Here is an 18103-nt window from a genome sequence, read left to right as displayed (position 1 = left end):
AGTAGGACAGATACCAGTTTCCTTGAGTTCAGCTGTGAATCTTGTTCTGAATGTTTTTGTTTGGGAGATTCTTTTTTTTTTTTTTTTTTTTTTTTGTGGTTTTTGGCCGGGGCTGGGTTTGAACCCGCCACCCCTGGCATATGGGACCGGCGCCCTACTCCTTGAGCCACAGGCGCCGCCCTGTTTGGGAGATTCTTATTCCCGATTTTCTTTTCTTTTCCTCTTAATCTAACTCTTAAAAAAACAACTTGTGGTGTCTTTGATCATTTGTTTTTTTGTTTTGTTTCATTTTTTTACTTTGTTGTATAATTTCTCTTATTTCTGCTCTGATCTATTTCTTATCTTCTTGCAGCTGTGGGCTTGTTTCTTCTCATTGTTTCCGTTTTCTGAGGGTTGGCATTTTTCTTTTTGGTGTAGACATTTAGTGCTATAAACTTCCCTCTTGGCACTGCTTTTGTTATGTCTCAGAGGTTTGGATATCTTGCAATGCCATTGTAACTTACTTTACAAAATTTTTTGTTTTTCTTGTTGATTCCATTGTTCACCAAAGATTATTTGGCAGGAGGTTGTTTACTATCTAGGTATATGTTTAGTTTTGGTAGTTCCTCTTTCAATTGATTTCTACTAAATAGTTTTATTTCACTGATCTGAAAAATTAGTCATATGGTTTAGTTTTGATTTTTGAAAATTTTCTGAAACTTGGTGTATGGCATAACATATAGTCTAATTTGGAGAATGTTCTATGTGTTGGTGAGAATAAAGTATATTTTCCAGTTTATGTGTAAATATTCTGTAAATATCTGATAGGTCCATTTTCTCTGGCATCTCTTTCCAGTTCTAACATCTTCTGTCAGTGGAGCTTGACAGCTCTCACCACTCTCATGTCTATTCTTATGAGTAGCAGCATCTGTTTTATGTATCTGGGATCTCAGGCATTAAGTGCGTATGTATTTAGGGTTGTAATATATTGTTGAATTGATCACTGTATCATTATATAATAACCACTTTTGTGTTTTTCACCTGTTGGTAACTTAAAGTCTGTTTTATCCTGATGCAATACTAGCTACTCCTACTGGAGTTGGGTTTCCACTCCCAGGAAATGGTTTTCCCCAAAACCACTTTTCCTTCATTTTGCGAGACTCTTAATGAGTTAAATGGGTTTCTTGAAGACAGCAGGTATTTGAATTTGGGTTGTGAGGGGGTTGTTTGTTTTGTGGTGTTTTAATCTATTCCATGAGCCTGTCCCGTTTAAATGGGGCACTGGGGGGAGTTACATGAAATGTTAGCATTGATAGGAGAGACACTGTTCTGATCATCATGTTCTTTGTTATCAGTAGCTTTGTATTTTTCTTCTGCTGCTCTTTCTTAAGAACTGTGACTTTTTAAAAATTAATTAATTTTTTCAGGCTAATACGAGACTGCATATAATGAAGTTACAATTTCTGCATGTGTTAGGGAAGGTCCCTGTTGCAGTTGTGCCCCTCCCCCAGTAGGTGTGCTGTGTACCCTCACATTGTGCCCATTAGGTGGAAGCACACCCTTCCCCCTCCCTCCTCCCCTCTCCCTTTCTCTCCTCCACTTTCACTCCCTAAAACTTGAATTAAATTGAGTGTTTCTCTTATGTGTATGTGGGCATCTATTTAGTTTGTCTACTGGCTTCATATTAGCATTGAGTGTACATTACATCTTTTTTATTAAGAGTTGGAGAACATCCTCTTTAGAGTTGGAGAACATCCTCTTTAGAAAAGTAACTAGGAATGGAAAAGGAAAACTGTGAAGTTTCACTTTTGAGTTTTTATACAGGTGTGTATTGACTATTGTGTTTGATTTGTAGGGCACCTTGGAGCATTTCTGGCACTCTTCCCTCAGAATTATACCTGGGGTGTGCCTTTTAATCTGGAATGCTCTCTTCAGAAAGAAACAACCTAATGACAGATTTTTCTCATCAGCTGTTTTCTCCATATCCCCTCTATGATTTTCACCAGTGATAGCTTGCCAAGATATTAACAGATATTTTTACAAGCCATATATTACTCTTTAGAATTCTTCTAGGTAGAAATTGATGGAACATTTCTGTTTTCATTTTTGTCTCTCTGTAGGTAATAAGGTTTCAGCTTTCAGGTAGTGGTAGATGACCATCTTTAACCGCTTAAGTGTCTTCTTTTATAGCAATGAAATGAAACTCTACAGAGAGAAAAACTAACTATAAATATTAATCAGTATTTTTATAGATATACTATGAATACAAGTCTTTTTTATACATCTTATTGTTCTAAATATGTTTCCTTCTTTTTTCCTTGACTTAAGTTTGTAATTGATTGACCAATCATGTCACTTTTTTTTGTTTGCATGTTTATTCCTCCTCCTCTAACTTTGGAAATGATGACCCTTGCCTCTATTTTTCTTGCAGAATACATTTCTTCAGTGTCTTTCCTTTCAGTTCCTCTCTGTCTCCATATTTAGTTACAACTTTCTATTTAGTAGTAAGGTATGTGTGCCTCTCACTCATCAGTCCTTACCCAACAGGGTTTGTTCTTGTTTGTTTATGTCTTTCTTGTAAGTACTAGAGTGTCAAACATAACAGAAACAACTTCTACTACTTAAAGTGTCAACCAATCTAAATAAGATACTGCTAAAAAAGCTAAACTCCCGGGCAGCGCCTGTGGTTCAAAGGAGTAGGGCCCCGGCCCCATATGCCAGAGGTGGTGGATTTAAACCCAGCCCCAGCCAATAACTGCAAAAAAAAAAAAAAAAAAAAAACTAAACTCCCACATATTTCTGGACAGGAGATGATTCATACGATTGTAAATCATGCAGATACATTTCAAAACATAACATGTAATTAATTTAAGTTTTTAATGTTAATTATCTCGGTGATACTTGTAACTACCTGGGAAAATTTTTGTTCTAAGTTATTTGTATTAAGACGCTACTGGATATCATAGTGTTTATATAATAGTGAACGAGAAGTGAAGGCAGTAATATTTTTGTTCTCTTTTAAAAAAACTTTATTTAGAATGGCTACTTGAAGAAGTCAGCATGTTTTACATATTAGAAAAATTCCAATTATTTTGTCTCTGCAAACATTTATAGTATGTTAGGAATAATAGATTAGAAATATAATACATTACAAAACAGTAGCCTTTGACTATCTGTACATTTACTATGCACCTTAAGGAAAATTATTTGACAGTGTGCTGTACTTAAACTGCAGGTAACATACTTTTATTCTATCATACAAAACTGACCAGTGGGAGTGTCTGAATTTATAAATGGCCATTAAACACTATTTAAACTGAGATGTATATTTAGCATGCTAAAAAGTGAAAAAAAAAATAGCTGAATTCTGTAGCTCACCAGTTCCAATATTTTATGGCATTTTTTCTTTAAATGAAAAATTTTGATGTTACCATGTTAAAATAATTTTACATGATAAATGCAGAAAGGAATTTTCTAAATATTTTAGAAAGTACATTCACATTCATTTGTCATGGGGTTTTTTTGTGGCTGTTCTCAATATGTTAATCATATTAAGAAGACACTGGTCCTATACAATTTTAACAGTCCATCTTCAATTAAAAACTGTAACAGTATGTCAAAAGTAATAAAAAGCAAGTAATACTGAACTCACACAATAGGTAGAACAAAATGAAACCAAATTACATCATAATGGCAGGTTATACATTTTAAAGAATCTCTTTTTGCACTTAGTCAAATAAGGTAGAAGTGGAAACAAACTGATTTCTGTGGTTTCTCCTATTGGTTCAAATTGGAAAATTTGATATAAATGCTAATATTCTATTTCTGTTTATTTAACATAATTCAAAATCATGCATGGCTCTTCAATAATGTTATAACTTTATGTTCAAACAAAATACCAAAACTATTATTTCCTCACTAGAAATGCTGAACACTAGGAAGATGGAATTTTATATATTTGTTTTCTTAAATTTTGCTTAAGATATTCTTCAAAAAGTTAAAACTGCCCGCCGCAACATTTTGTCTGTATATGGCACAAGTTGACCTCCAAATCAGTGTGATTTCCATCAAAAAGGCACTGTTTACAAACCTCAGAATCTGACAAGTCTACTTCAGTGATGTCTGAGTGAATATATTTGAAATAGGTAAATAGACAAACCCTTATAAAATTATAGCATTTCTGTTTATACTAAAGCTATATAAAAGGAAATAAAATGACACAGAGAAATGACTCTTTTATGACAATTAAGCCTATAAACACCGAATCATACTATAGTTCTGTAACACAAAAATGACAGGAAGTATTTTCTTAAAGGCACAAAAGCGTGAATACTAAATGATGGTTGTATTTTACAAGGCCAACTTTTCAATGGAATGCAGTTGCCAACTGAGCTAGGACAAAGATTACATTGTACCTTTATAATTGATACAGAAGAGTACTGACATGAAACACAAGTGAAGTATCTATTGCTGAAACTTAACATTTCACATGCCCTATTTATTATTGCCTTACCCTCCTGGGCCAGTTACATCTTAGTAAACGGTGGATGACTGATGGCATAGTAATTTAACAACCAAGAAAGAAATGTACATGTCAGTAATTATTACTTATTTAAGTTTTTATGTGGGAAAATAAAATTGATACTTTTTTGAAGAAAACTGGTCATTAAGATTGTAAATTTCAGAAACCCTCAAGAGGCTCTCAGACAACTGGAAACTGTCAATCACACTATGAATCCACGTATGAAAGGAGATTATTCTCAGGTAAAGAAAATTTAAAGTCAATTACATATTATGGCTAAGTACAAAATTAATTATGTGTTTTAAAGATTCACACACTAATCCTACTATATAAGCACTGATCTAAAATTAAGCCACCAATTCCTGAGTTTTGTGTTCAGTTTATAGAAAGGAAGTCATACAACTAAAAGCATTGAGAGGACTTCAGTAAATAAAAAAAACTGTCACCAATAAACCTGCTCTTATGAAATAGTGTTTAGACTCTTTGGGTAAGAACCCATAACATCCTCCCTAATTTTTTTTTTTTAATAAGGAAAATAACTACCTTTCTAGTCTTAGAAGATACCCATAAAATAAGACACATTTGGACCAAATAAAAATAATATACAAGTGGATAGGACCAAGATTTGAGTCCCTAACAAAAAATTTTAAGTTTTCAGGATTTAATGATACAATTATTTTCATCATTAGCCAATGAAGTTACATGTAAATAAATTAATTCTAATTTAAACCATAAGAAAGATCAAATTGTACAGTATTTACAAAATATCACATATCAACTAGTAGGCAGTGGAACATAATGTTGGAACAGAATATTAACAAAAAATTACAATGACAAATACAAAATATAACCAAAACAGAAAAAACACTTGCTCTACTGTAGTCATGAAAATACTGAGTATAGGTACATCTTATTTATGCTTTTATCAATTTAAAAAATAATTTTACATGTACATATAGAGTACAATAGTTTGTCAACAAAACATGGTATTTTTTTTTTTTTTTTTTGATACAGAGTTTCACGCTGATGTCCTGGGTGGAGTGCTGTAGCAGCATAGCTCACAGTAACCTGAAACTCCTGAATTCAAGCAATCCTCTTGCCTCAGTTTCCCAAGTAGCGGTACCTACAGGCATGTGCCACAACTACCGGATAATTTTTACATTTTTAGTGGAGACAGGGTCTCGCTCTTGCTAAGTCTGGTCTTGAATTTCTGAACTCAAGCAATCCACCTGCCTCGACCTCCCAGAGTGCTAGGATTACAGGTGTGAGCCACTGCGTCTGGCTGTGAATGGTTCTTTATAGAAATACAAGACTTAAGATAGGTATATTTATTAGGGGAAAAGAGCAAGCTCTTTTTATCATTTTAATTTTCGTAATTCAGCATTCATCCCTTGATTTTGTATTTATCATAGCATAATAAACAGTTGATTATAGTTTTATTAGTCTCACAGTCTTAAGCAAAGGCAAATGTGGCCAGAGAAAATCCACTCTCTGACCTCCACTTTCATTAAGATTCATTTCAAAATCTGTACTTTCAGGATTCCAAGATATATTTTAAGACATTATGTTCCTAGGCTTAACTACCTTGGCAAAACTTGCTTTTGCAGACTGTTGATATTTATGTAAAAAAAAAAAATGTTAAAATACTAAACTGAAGAAACAAAAAAAAACTTAGGAAAAAGTATGCCTGAGCTGAACAAAAGGAATCTTAAAGAACTGTGGTTTTGCCACAGAAAGAATTTACTGAGACAGAGGAGGATAATAAGGAATTAAACTTCAGACGTGATACTCTTCTCAGATGCTCGACTTATTGCACATTTTAAATAAACCAATTTCAATATACACAGAAAGGCCACCACACAGGGTTTTATGGCCTTTCTCTTTTTGGCATTTTAAGTAAAATATTGGTTATAATTTTTGTATTCTACTTATTGACTGACCATACTAGAGTCTAACTCTAAATGAAAGCTAAAGTAAAGTTTCATGATAAAAAAATGAATTATCAGCATTCCATATACCCTACAAACATCTCTAGAAGTTGACCTAAAATTGACCAGCTGATTTAAAAAAATACAAAAATGTGGGGGAAAAAAAGCAGTCAATTTTGACCATACCTTTTTCAACAAGTGCTTGAAGTGGTATTACAATCAATCCAAATAGTTACATACAAGTTTTTTCATATTGATATACACGTAAGTACATACACACCTGTATCTATAAATACTAAGTTAAATTCTAGGGGTTAAAAAAATCTTGTGTAAACTTTTTAAAAAGCAATTTGCCACCTGTCTCCATATTATACACTGATCATTCACACTATTTTCTTGCTGTTTATAAGAAGACAATTGAGCTGGGTGTTTGGAAATTATTTTAACAGTACAATGTACTGAGTTATTCATGTGTAGTATTCTATCATTTCTCAATCTGTAATTTCTTATTGATAAAAGCTTTGTGCCAGTTTTAAGAAGAAAATAAATTACATATATTTATAAGAGTAATAGCATTTTTGTTATGAACAATGTTAATGTTATATCTAAGAACATATTATAGAATACAAAGACCACTATCAGGTAAGAGTTGATAAGAGACAGCCGTGTATACATGTAGATTTATTATACTCACATGTGGACACATTTTCACGAAAGCTAGAAATGTCCTGGCACTTCACACACAGGTCACTTTAATAACCAAATAGGATAGCTCTTGTTTCAGGTTAAGGATAAAAGATACAAAAGATTAATACCTCTCCATTTATCCCCTAGGTTTTTTGAAATTTTGTGATGTTTTAATAAAGACCAAACCAACTTGGTCATTAGTCCTAGGCAAAATCTCATGTTTCTAGTTCATTGATTCAACAGTAGAGAACTTCTATTTAAACATGAAGTTTATTATGACTTGAAGCAAAATCAGGAGGAAAATGATGAAGTAGTCTTTTTGCTGCAGAAAATAATCTGTCGCAGGTGTGCTTGAAACCAAATGATTTCGAAGAACCATAATATTTCTTTTAATTTCCTCCTGTGTTTGTTTTATGGATTCAATGGAACTTTGAATGTCTCCCAGTTCTATCCCTTTCTTTCTTCTTGTACTTGGTTTTAATGATTGAGCTTCACTTCAGATGAGTCTTGGATATCAGGTTCTGGGGAAGAATATCCTTTTGCTACTTTCTTCTGTCGCCTGGTTGGCTTATGTTTCACTTTTGGGACACTAACCATTGGAGTTTGATGTTTCACTTTGGTCTGGATAACAGCATCTTTTTCAAACTGTATCACATCATTAAGTGGGTCCCATGGTCGGGTATCTGCGAACTTGTAATGCCCTTCTCCTGTGAGTGGATCAAGTTCAAATAACTTACAAGTCCATTCATCATTTTTTGTCTTTCGATCTCGGGCAGCTTGTCTCTGAGCTTCTTCTAAAACATATTTCTCTTGAGTAGCTTCTGTTTGGTCTTTGGCATTTATGGCTCGAGTTATCCGCTGCCAGAGTTTTTCTGATTCAAAATCTCCTTGTTCTTCAAATTTTACAGTGTGCCTTATTAATCTCCATTGATTAATGTCAGGTGTTGGATTCCAGAAAGCCTCTGAATTATCAGTCTTTTTGTCATTAATAAAAACTTCACTATCCCAGTGGCCTTCCAAAGTAACTAAGACTTCTTTTCCCAATTTAAGTTTCCCTGATATTTGATTAACACAATCACTACTCCCTAGAAATGGCTTTAGTTTAAACTCAAGTATTGCACTGAATCCAGTTTTTTGACATGTAATATTGACTGCTCCTCCAAGCTCCAGTGTCATTGTGCCATAAAGAATTCCTTTACAATGAGCATATGGCATTGCCATTACATAATCTTCACCTCACCTCTATTCAAGAAAGTTAATCGTGCTTCTCCCTCTAATATTGCAGATAATGAGTTTCCATAAAATTTGGACTTAGCCAGGATACTACCACTAAGGCAAAATCCATCTTTTCGGTTACTAACATAAAAGGCAGATATTGGTGGATGATGGGACACCTGTTCAGCAATATAAAAAGTTTTGCTGTTTGTCCTGGGATGAATCCATAAACAGCGGAAAGTCTCACCAAATATAAGATTATAGGGTTTCTTCAGACCCTTTGGCTTTTTATAGAATCCTGACAAATACCATTTCACTACTTTCTTCAAACGGAAATAAGGATTTTCTTCAAGAGCAACCTCAGAAAGGAAATCTGCATGATAGTAGTAATCCGAAGGTTTATCCAGGAAAGAACGGGGTTCCAAAGTTAATGTAGGCAAAACCACCCTGGACAGGTCCATGCCAGGACAAACTTGTTTCAACAGCGTCCAGATAAGGCTTTTGTTTTCTTCAGACACAGTTTCTGTTTGAGAAGCCTCCCCAGCCTCCCCAAGCTCTTCATGGCTCTCTTCAGTATAGGTAGTTTCCTTCAAAGATTCAACAGGCTCAGGTTCAATGTAGGAGTCATCTTGCCTTTCTGATGTATCTGTGTCATTTTCTTCACTTTTCCCCATCACCTCATTGTCAGACTCATCGTGTTCTTGATCATTTTCTTTATCAGATTTATCAGAATACATATCTTGGTCCTTAAAATGTTGGTGTTCGATTTCACTATCATTTAACTGAAAGTGTCACCGCTGTGGAGATTGTTAGCACTAACAAGCCATACAAAGTCACATGTGTGCTCTCGGATGAAATGCTCAGGTCATGTTCCTTTCCTTCCCTGATCATTGTATGTTTAAGAAGACTAGAACATTTCAAAGCCAACTCCAAAGCATCCATCCAGCACCTTCCATCAGACTCCGAAGTGGCTCGGATGATCAAATAACTGCTAGGGAGGGGCTGAGTTATGGATCCAACTGCTTCACCTTTTGGATCCTTCACTGCCCAAATAGATTGTTCCAAAGGATGGAAAAGTTTGAAACAAAAGCCATCCTTTTTTGATGGACCCTCAATGATTTCACAGGCATTCAGAAGGACTGTTCCTACCCACTGACCATTTTTTTGGGTTTTATACATCAGCAGCACCCCAGGTTTCAACACACACCACAACTTGGTCCAGCTCTTTAGTGTACCACGAATCTTCAACCAATCAGCCATAACAATGACAGAAGGATCTGTGATTGTACTGAGTAACTCCTTTGTAGCTCTTTTCTTTTCTTCTCAGTATTTTTTCTTTTGCACCTTAAGAGATTCTTTCTTTGTGAGCTTGTTTGAAGTTGAGCTGTCCTTCTCCGAGCCATTATAAAGTTTAGATTCAGACTTACTCTTTGACATAGAAAGTGAAGACTCATCTTTATTTTGAGAAATATCTTCCTTCCCTCTTTCAAAACCCTGGCTAGGAGGACTTGCTGGACTGAGATGGCCCATGTAAATCTTCGGTTGGTGTTGGATAAGCTTCTCTCCCTTGGCGCTGACTCATCTTTTCTGGGGTTAGATGTTGAGCTTCCTCACTGTTTGCTATAACATGGAAGTTCGGTCAGGCTCTCCATCTGGCAAACCTGTCTCCATAATGGAAGAAGATAGGTTTCTGCTTCTCTTTACATTATTGTTCAGCCATCATGTATATCTGCAAATCCGGCGCGGGCCCCCAGCGAGGCGGGAGGCAGGGAGCCGGTTCCTCTGGAGTCGCAGCGACGCCGCGGTCCGGGGCCCTGCACGCGTCGGGTCGGACTCCAACTTCTCTTGGCGGCTGTGGCCGGCGGCGGCTGGGGCGCGAGCCCAGACTGAGGGCGCTGTCTAGGTGCAACCGGGGCGCCGCCGGCGCGGCCCGCGAAGAGGGGCGGGAACTCTGGCCCCGCCGTCCGCCCGCCAGAGCGGCCTCCCGCCTGCCCTCCGCCTGCCCTCCGCCTGCCCTCCGCCTGCCTGCGGCGGCGGCCAAGCTAGCGCATAGCCGCCCGAGCTGCCGCCAACACCGCCGCCCGGCCCGGAGCGCGCCGCGGCCTAAAGTTGTCATCCGCCTAGTCGCCGCCTTTCTGGGCGGCAGTAATATTTTGATGACATCTGTACCATCTCTCATAATCCTTCCCCCAGGAGGAAACAGGTTAGAAAACAGCAGAATGGAGGTTGGAGTCTACGTCTGAGTGACTACACAACCTGTTTACTTTTTCGTTAGACCATGGAGTCGTGGTGAAAATTATACTTAATTTATCCAGTTTAGTACTTCTTATTCTTAAAGCTATTGTCTTTTGTTCAATTGTAGATGCATTTGAAGACTTTTAATCTTCAACTTGAATAACCAAGAAGCCTTATTTCCTTTATACTAGATACACTATCCAATTTTTACCTAAGATCCTGTGTGGTGTAAAGAGAAGAAATTAAGAGCTATTAGTATGTTGCTTACAGGGGTATAAAAAAACCCATGTGATATTTAACATAGGGTTTTGTTTCTTTCTTAAATTATGGAAGCACATAGGAATGCCTCGGTGCTGTAATCGCACAAATGGAGATGCATGTCTTCCACAGTCTAAAACTTTTAAGATTAATTTTTATAAAGAAGTCTCCTTCCAGTGTCTTGAACCAGTGGTTTAGTAGTAAATATTTTTATTCGATTTAAAAATGCATATGCCGGCGGCGCCTGTGGCTCAGTGAGTAGGGCACCAGCCCCATATGCCGAGGGTGGCGGGTTCAAACCCAGCCCCGGCCAAACTGCAACCAAAAACTAGCCGGGCGTTGTGGCGGGCGCCTGTAGTCCCAGCTGCTCGGGAGGCTGAGGCAAGAGAATCGCGGAAGCCCAGGAGTTAGAGGTTGCTGTGAGCCGTGTGACGGCACGGCACTCTACCCGAGGGCGGTACAGTGAGACTCTGTCTCTACAAAAAAAAAAAAAAAAAAAATGCGTATGCCAACAATGTTCCAGAAATAAATGTTTAAATGTGTTAATAAAAGTATATTTTATATTTTCAAAACAGATATTAAAATATTTAACTGATAAACTGAATCTTAAATTTGTTCCCTCCTCTTGTTTTCATTTTCAAAATTTGAGAATTCTGTGTAGGTTTGTGTTAATTAATTCTCCTAGTTTAGAATTAAGAACAATCCTCTTAATCTCATATACTTTTTCTAAGTAAGGTTATCTAATCCTACTCCCAATGTATATATCCAGAATTGTCTTCTACAGCCCCCTGGGGCCTGGAATTCGATACATCACCAATGAAGATGTCCTGGGCCCTCATCTGACTCTTTCCTGACTTTTTCTAATCTTCTCTGTCATCTGGCTTTCCCACCCTAGTAAATAACATCTAGAACATAGCACGGAAACAGGCAAGCAGGAATGGTCCTACCTCCAGCTAGTCTAGTCATTCACCAAGTGCTGTGTTTGCCACCTGCTTACTAATTTCCATATCTTACTACACTAATTCACCCTGACTTATGATTTTGAAACACTCTTTTCTAGTCACCTCCCCCACCTCAGCTCATTTATCTTTACTTTGCTGCTAGGATGACCTTTCTAAAATATATTCGTGATGATCTAAGTCACCTGCTCATTGAGCAGATCCCCATGACATGAAGGGGAAAGTGCACGTTCCAGGATGGTACACTCTGGTTGGCCTTATTCTCCCCTTTTCTCTCTCCACCTCATTCCCTATAACTGTGTTCCAGTTTTTCCACATTCCTGTTCTACCCTTCACCTGCTGTTCTGTTTCATGCCTCTTTGTTTTGCCCACGTTGCCCTGTCTAGAAACCCTGCACACCCTCATGCTTTGTCTTTCACAATCTGGTCCTATCTCTGTAGCATTTCCTGAATTTCCAGATAGAACTGACTGTTCCCTCCATTGTGTGCCCTTATCGTCCTTCATTCACTTTAATTTTAGAGCTAGTGAATTGTCCTTTTCCATTCTTGTTTTCATACACCTCTACGCACACATTAAAATAGGGTAGCATGTGTCTTCTCTTTACATGTTCAGTTCCTCTGAGAATACTGCCCATGACTGATAGACACACTAAATATTTATTGTCTTACTGACCAAGGGGATGAGTTAATGCCATAAATACAATGTGTTCTGAAGTCAGGTTTTTTTTTGTTTTTGTTTTTTTTGTTTTTGTTTTTTTTACAGGAAGGAACAGACAATCCAGCAACTGTAAAGAAAATTGGCATTGGTGTTATTGAAAATATTCTACAAGAGCAAAAGAATAACATCAATTTTACTTTCATGCACAAAAATACAGAAGTGGTAAGTTAGTGAATATCTCTGAAAATGTTTCTGTGCTTAAATGCTGTTATTGAGACTCCAATTCATGTATGGAGATCCATATGTAACATGTATTTCTTTTAAATATTTTTCTTTCGCTGTTTTTCTTCCTACTATCAACTTTTGCTTCCTCAGACTACTTTAATCCTGAAATTATTTTCTACTATTCATTTTATTTCATTTAAGTAAAAATGAATGGTGATAGACTTGTGTATGTATTTATAATTCACAGTACAAATGTTCTCATAAACAACAATTTAGAGATATAACATCTGCATTAGCATCCAAAAAAAAAAGGAGATACAGAAATCACCTTGGGCAGTAGCTGCCTTTGCTTGCAGAAGCCATGTGTAGGGGAAACAATGTTAAGAGGATCTTGGGAGCCTCCCTGTCCTACAAATGGCAGCACCACCAGACAAGGGACTCTCCCAGGCATCTGGCCAGATATCCAGGAGGAGGTCAGAGAGGGCTGAGCCCCCCAAACTGCAAACACTTTCAACTCATTCCTACCATGTGATTCGCAGGGGTGCCCACTGGGCAAGAAGACTCAAGAGCAGAGGCTGAAGCAGGTGGGAGCTTTCCCCTGCCAGTTCAGAAACAGAGTTTACTACAGGAATAGCATGGCTCAACTCAAAAACCAGGCAGTGACAGCCCCATCTATCCCCCTCCAACATACACACAGGGGGCTCAGGTGACTGCTGGCCTGGCTGAGGAGGATGCCCTCTACGCAGGGGGGCTCTGGCTCACCCAACTGCACTGTGTGACTCTGTCCTCTGGCCATATTTAATGGGCTTGGAGGAGCCTTAATTGTGGATAAGCCATTTTTGATAGAAAGCAGTATTAAGCAAGTCACTGCTGCCTGTTTTGGTAGGCAGGAGCCATACAGGAGGTAGGTCCTCAGAGAGAAAAGAAGGAAAGGACTGCTCAGAGGGGAGCAGAGAGGAGTGATGCTGAGAGTTTCCTGATGTTGGCTTTCTTTCTAAAGCCACCTGTGGTCTTGGCCTTGGGGTCTGGAGACAATCCACTGTCCGGGCAAATAAAGCCCCCATGTTTGCCTTTCACATTTCTTTTGTGTGGGTGGACCCCTATTCATCCTTCCAGATTCAATTCAAGCACCTGTTCTTGAGAAAACTGTGTAACTTCCTCTGTGTCTGTCAGAGAGCTCAGCCTCTGTCCTCAGCCATACTCTGGCTTCCCTGAAGGGACAGGGTCTAGATCCATCTTGGCAGCCCCATCATGCAACAGAAAGCTTGACCAAGAGCTCAAACAGAGTTTTAAAATAAAGTACTTGACAGAAGGCGCTTCCCCAGAGGTATAGCCCAAGGGGAGTGTAAAATGTGTTCATAGCTTCTGGCAATTAGCTCACTGGTATCTTCCTCAGAAAAGAGTTTTGCATGAATTGTGGTAGGAGAACCCAGAACATCACAGACTGAAGAGTGGTCAGGAGGAATGCAAGGAAAAGGAAAATAAACAAAGCAAAATTTCAAGAAATTTGGCATGAAGAGGAGTAGGGTTGGTATCTAGATGAAGAATGAAATGATTTATGGAAGAACAAGAGGGCCCAGGGCAGCAGAGGCCCTGCTGTTCCCAGTGAAAGAGAGTGACCACTGGGGCAGACCCCTGGCTGTTCCTAGCTGTGCAACACCCGAAATGACAGTTTTCTGGGTTTTGAGTTCAGATGTCACAACCTTACTGCTGAGCTACGAGGGACAGGCACACCCAGGACGAGGCTTTAGACAAATCTTACAGGTAGTTGGAAGAGCCTCAGCAGTGCCGGAGGAGAGGGTATTCTTCCTAAGAGAGTTACTGTGTGATTCTGAGTTGCTTTTGACAATAGTATTTAAGTAGGCTGGGATGTTGAGAAAGCTGGAGAAAGCTCTACATCAGTTGATGCTCCCCTTGGCACCATTTACAAAGTGTGAGAGAACAGGGCTCCGATTGAGGTGGAGACCTCCAGGAGGGGAAGAAGAAAAATGAAGGTGACAGGGAAGCTGAGGGGAGCCTGGTCCCTGTGGGATGCCAAGGCAGGGTTGGGAGCCAGTGGCAGTTGCTGGGAGCAGTTGCTGGGCAGGACTATTGGAACCTCGGACAGTTAGTGGTTGGTTCTGTCCATAGCTGTGGAGGGAGGGGCAGTGACTGCCAGAGCAGCTGCAGGTGACAGGCTGGTGCTGGGCAGAGGGAAGAGCCAGACAATGACAAGCTGTTGACACACTCCTCCCTCTCTGCTTCCCAAGTCCCCAGTTCCGTGCTGGGTGTCAAGTCCCAAGAAGGGGAGGCTGGAGGGTCCTGCGTTCCATGGGGGCAGTGATGGGGCACAGGACCTGGACTTGTAGAACAAGTTTTTCCTCTTCTGACAGCTCCCACTGTCTGGCAGCGACTCTGCACACTGAGCCACTCACTGGGACACCACCACGAGGCTCTACCGGGCAGAAGCAAGGCTGGCCTCACAGACAGAAGGACAGGGCATCTTAAAGAAGACAGGTAGTAGCATGTGTCACATCTGTTGGATTTGACCAAAAATTTGGCTCCTTTTTCCCAAACAGCCTGTGTGAAATGAGAAAAGAGCAGGGACAGAGAGCTGTGTGCACCCGCCTCCCCAAACCTCACAGCCTTCACTGGGCCCTGTGACATTTCCAAAGTGCATCATAGATGTCGCTTTTCTTAGTTGCTCGACTGACTTTAGTTACTCTGCGCTGAGCAACAGAGGAGAGCTGTGTCATTCCCTCTTAGTGCCTCGAATGTCTTCTGAGGCTTCCCCGACCTCCGGGCCACTTCTTTTCTTCAACCTCCTGCTCCCAGCCCTGGGCTGTTCCCACCTGGGGCTCACAGCCCTGCTGCTCTCAGAGACCCCCCTCCCCTGGCCCCTGGGGCTCCTCTAGGACTAGCACAGAGAGGCCTTGCAGGGGTTTCCCGTCTGATGGTGCCGCCCTGCCCTGCCTGTCTCTGATCTGCTCCTGTCTCTGTGGTCCTTATCAGACATTGTGCTTGTCCCAGCATCTGCCAGAGATGGTGTCTTGTCACTCCAGCAATTAGTACCCATGCGCTGCATACCTGATGAGCACACAAAATCAGAGTTTCCCTTTTCTACAACCTAACCTAGGAGGGGGACTCCATTTGCATGGTAGTTTCTTATTAGTAGCTTTGATTTTTTATAAACTAAAGCTACAGTGTGTCAGCCGTACTTTCCATGGCTCCAGGCCTTTCTTGCCACTCTGTCCTGGGTGGTCAGAGTGAAAACAACAGCTTTTTCTAGACTTTATTGTCTGGCTGTTCTTCCACAGTGGATGCGTCTCTGTCTTCCAAATATTTGTCTCCCAAATCTTCCCATTTCTGCCTTCTAGAATGTATGGATATATGACTGCATATGTGTAGTGGTTTTTTAAAGCTGTTTTGATCACTTTTGCATCATGGAGCACTGACTGGTATCTGCATAGTCATAAATACTAATGGGATAAGTCTTTTAAAACATGGCAAGGAACATATACAGGTTCATCTTTATTTAATGACACTGAAGTCTTAATAATTTAAGACTTTCAGACTTTCTAATAACAAAAAATAATCAACATGAAATTAGCATTCCTACATTGTCCTTGTCAGTAGTTTGCGGTTATTCTGAATATTACTATAAATTGTCAGCCAATTTCTGTCTTCTTTAAACTCCACCAAACCTACTAGGAGGATGGATAGATTTGCTATTTCATCACAGATGTCAATGGGAAAATAGCATTTGGATTATAGAAGTCTGCTTTACAGTTGAACAGTTTCTTTTCCAACTCTGGAAAGATACCACCCCAATTACTAATATTTTCCACTACCCGAAGTCTGCCATTGTGACACAATATAAATATGCACCCAAAGTGTTAAAAGAGCATTTGAGCGAGAAGCACTTTATGCCAGTGGTTCCAAACTCATCTGCACACACTGGATCTGGGGAACTTCAGAAACTACCGATGGCTTTATCTTCTGTTCCTCTCTCCATGAAGATTGTGACTTAATATGTCCAGGATGTGGCCTGAGCTTTGTAACATTTTAAAAAATCCCCCAGTGATTCTCATGTGCGGCAAACATGGGAACCTGTATTTTAGGGTTCATCTGTGATTTATATAATACTGGGGGTTAATTGGTAAATTTATTTCTTTAGACTTTGCTATAAGTTCTGAGCGGAAAAAGTCTGCACATGCTGGGAACAAGTGTTTTCGTGCATGTGTGTTCCATGGAAGGGGAAAGTTTAGTATCTCCCCATTTGAGGAAAGCTGTCCTGCAAGGTTAGCTCACACAACAAAGGCAATTAAAAATGATAGAAGGTGGAGTGTTGTGTAAATTATGTGCTAAACTGAGCACTGCTGCCTACATGGGCTGTAGGATTCATTAACAGAAAATGGCATTAGATACTCTCCTTCTCTATTTTCATCATCTTTGCTCATTTCTTAAAAGAGAAAGAGATATTCCAGTCCACGTGTAGCTAGAACAACACCACGATTGCTTAGTGGAACAGTAATAAAAGCAATTTGGTATGATACACGAAGTTAAATAACATCATTATCTTTGATTTATAAATCACTGAATTTTGCCAACCAAGTAGTAAGAAGCAATAATTGCTAACATCTGGTCTGGAAATTGCCCTACATCAATACCCTTGGAAAGAAAATGAAGTGTGTTGCTCAGGAAGCAAAGATTGTCAATGCAGGGTTTCATTTTCAAGATAGAGCGAGCTGGACGCAACTGTGCTTGTTGCCCTTTGCCACATTCTAAGTGATTTGACCACTAACTGTTAGAATGAAGTTCAGCTGATTGAAATATTATCTGATCCTCCTCTTCCAAAGTCTCTTGGTATATGACATTTGAGGGATAAAATTCAGCATCCTCATGTATGCTTAGGAAAGCAGTTTGGAAATTAACAAGTGCACTGTAACACAGGCAGGGGGCATTGAACAGAGATCAAGGAATACTGAAGGCAGCTAGTGGGAAGTGATCAATGGGAAAAACAGCAATACATTCTTTAGTATTGATTAAATTGCAATTCTGAGTGTCAGCATGATAATATGGCTACTGCTCCTGAAAGATTACTTTTGAAGTTAGAGGGGAGCACAATTGTTGTCACTTTTTGCTAGTGATATTTTTCTATGGGGAAAGAAACTAGGAGACTTTCAAGAATGTGGGCACTTACAATTTTCGCAAGTGACTCTGCTAGTGTGATTTAGTTTGTCATAACATTACTAAACATGCTGATTCAGTAGTGACCTTGAAAATGTCAGACATGTGTCCCTGAACGTGACCAATGCAGCCCGTGTCTATTCCAACCTCCAGAGTCTGATTGAAGAATCAGAGAAACTGGCAAAAGATGCTCACAGGATTGTGACTCAGGTGGGCCTGGGAAGAAATGCCGCGGGCTTCTTCCTCTGGGCGGTGAAGGAGATTGGTCC

The 18103-nt window shown here is 39.4% G+C and overlaps 1 pseudogene across 1 annotated transcript; it reads right to left on the bottom strand.

Moving 5' to 3' along the window:
- Positions 1-6831: 6831 nt before the first annotated feature.
- Positions 6832-10207, bottom strand: LOC128574208 (oxysterol-binding protein-related protein 8-like; annotated as a pseudogene). Its single transcript, XR_008376641.1, has one exon. The product of XR_008376641.1 is annotated as an oxysterol-binding protein-related protein 8-like (transcript).
- Positions 10208-18103: the final 7896 nt, after the last annotated feature.

The sequence above is a fragment of the Nycticebus coucang genome, chromosome 21 (genome assembly GCF_027406575.1).
Source record: "Nycticebus coucang isolate mNycCou1 chromosome 21, mNycCou1.pri, whole genome shotgun sequence".
NCBI lineage: Eukaryota > Metazoa > Chordata > Mammalia > Primates > Lorisidae > Nycticebus > Nycticebus coucang.
The sequence above is the reverse complement of the archived record's forward strand: the minus strand, read 5'-3'. Positions and strand labels throughout refer to the sequence as shown.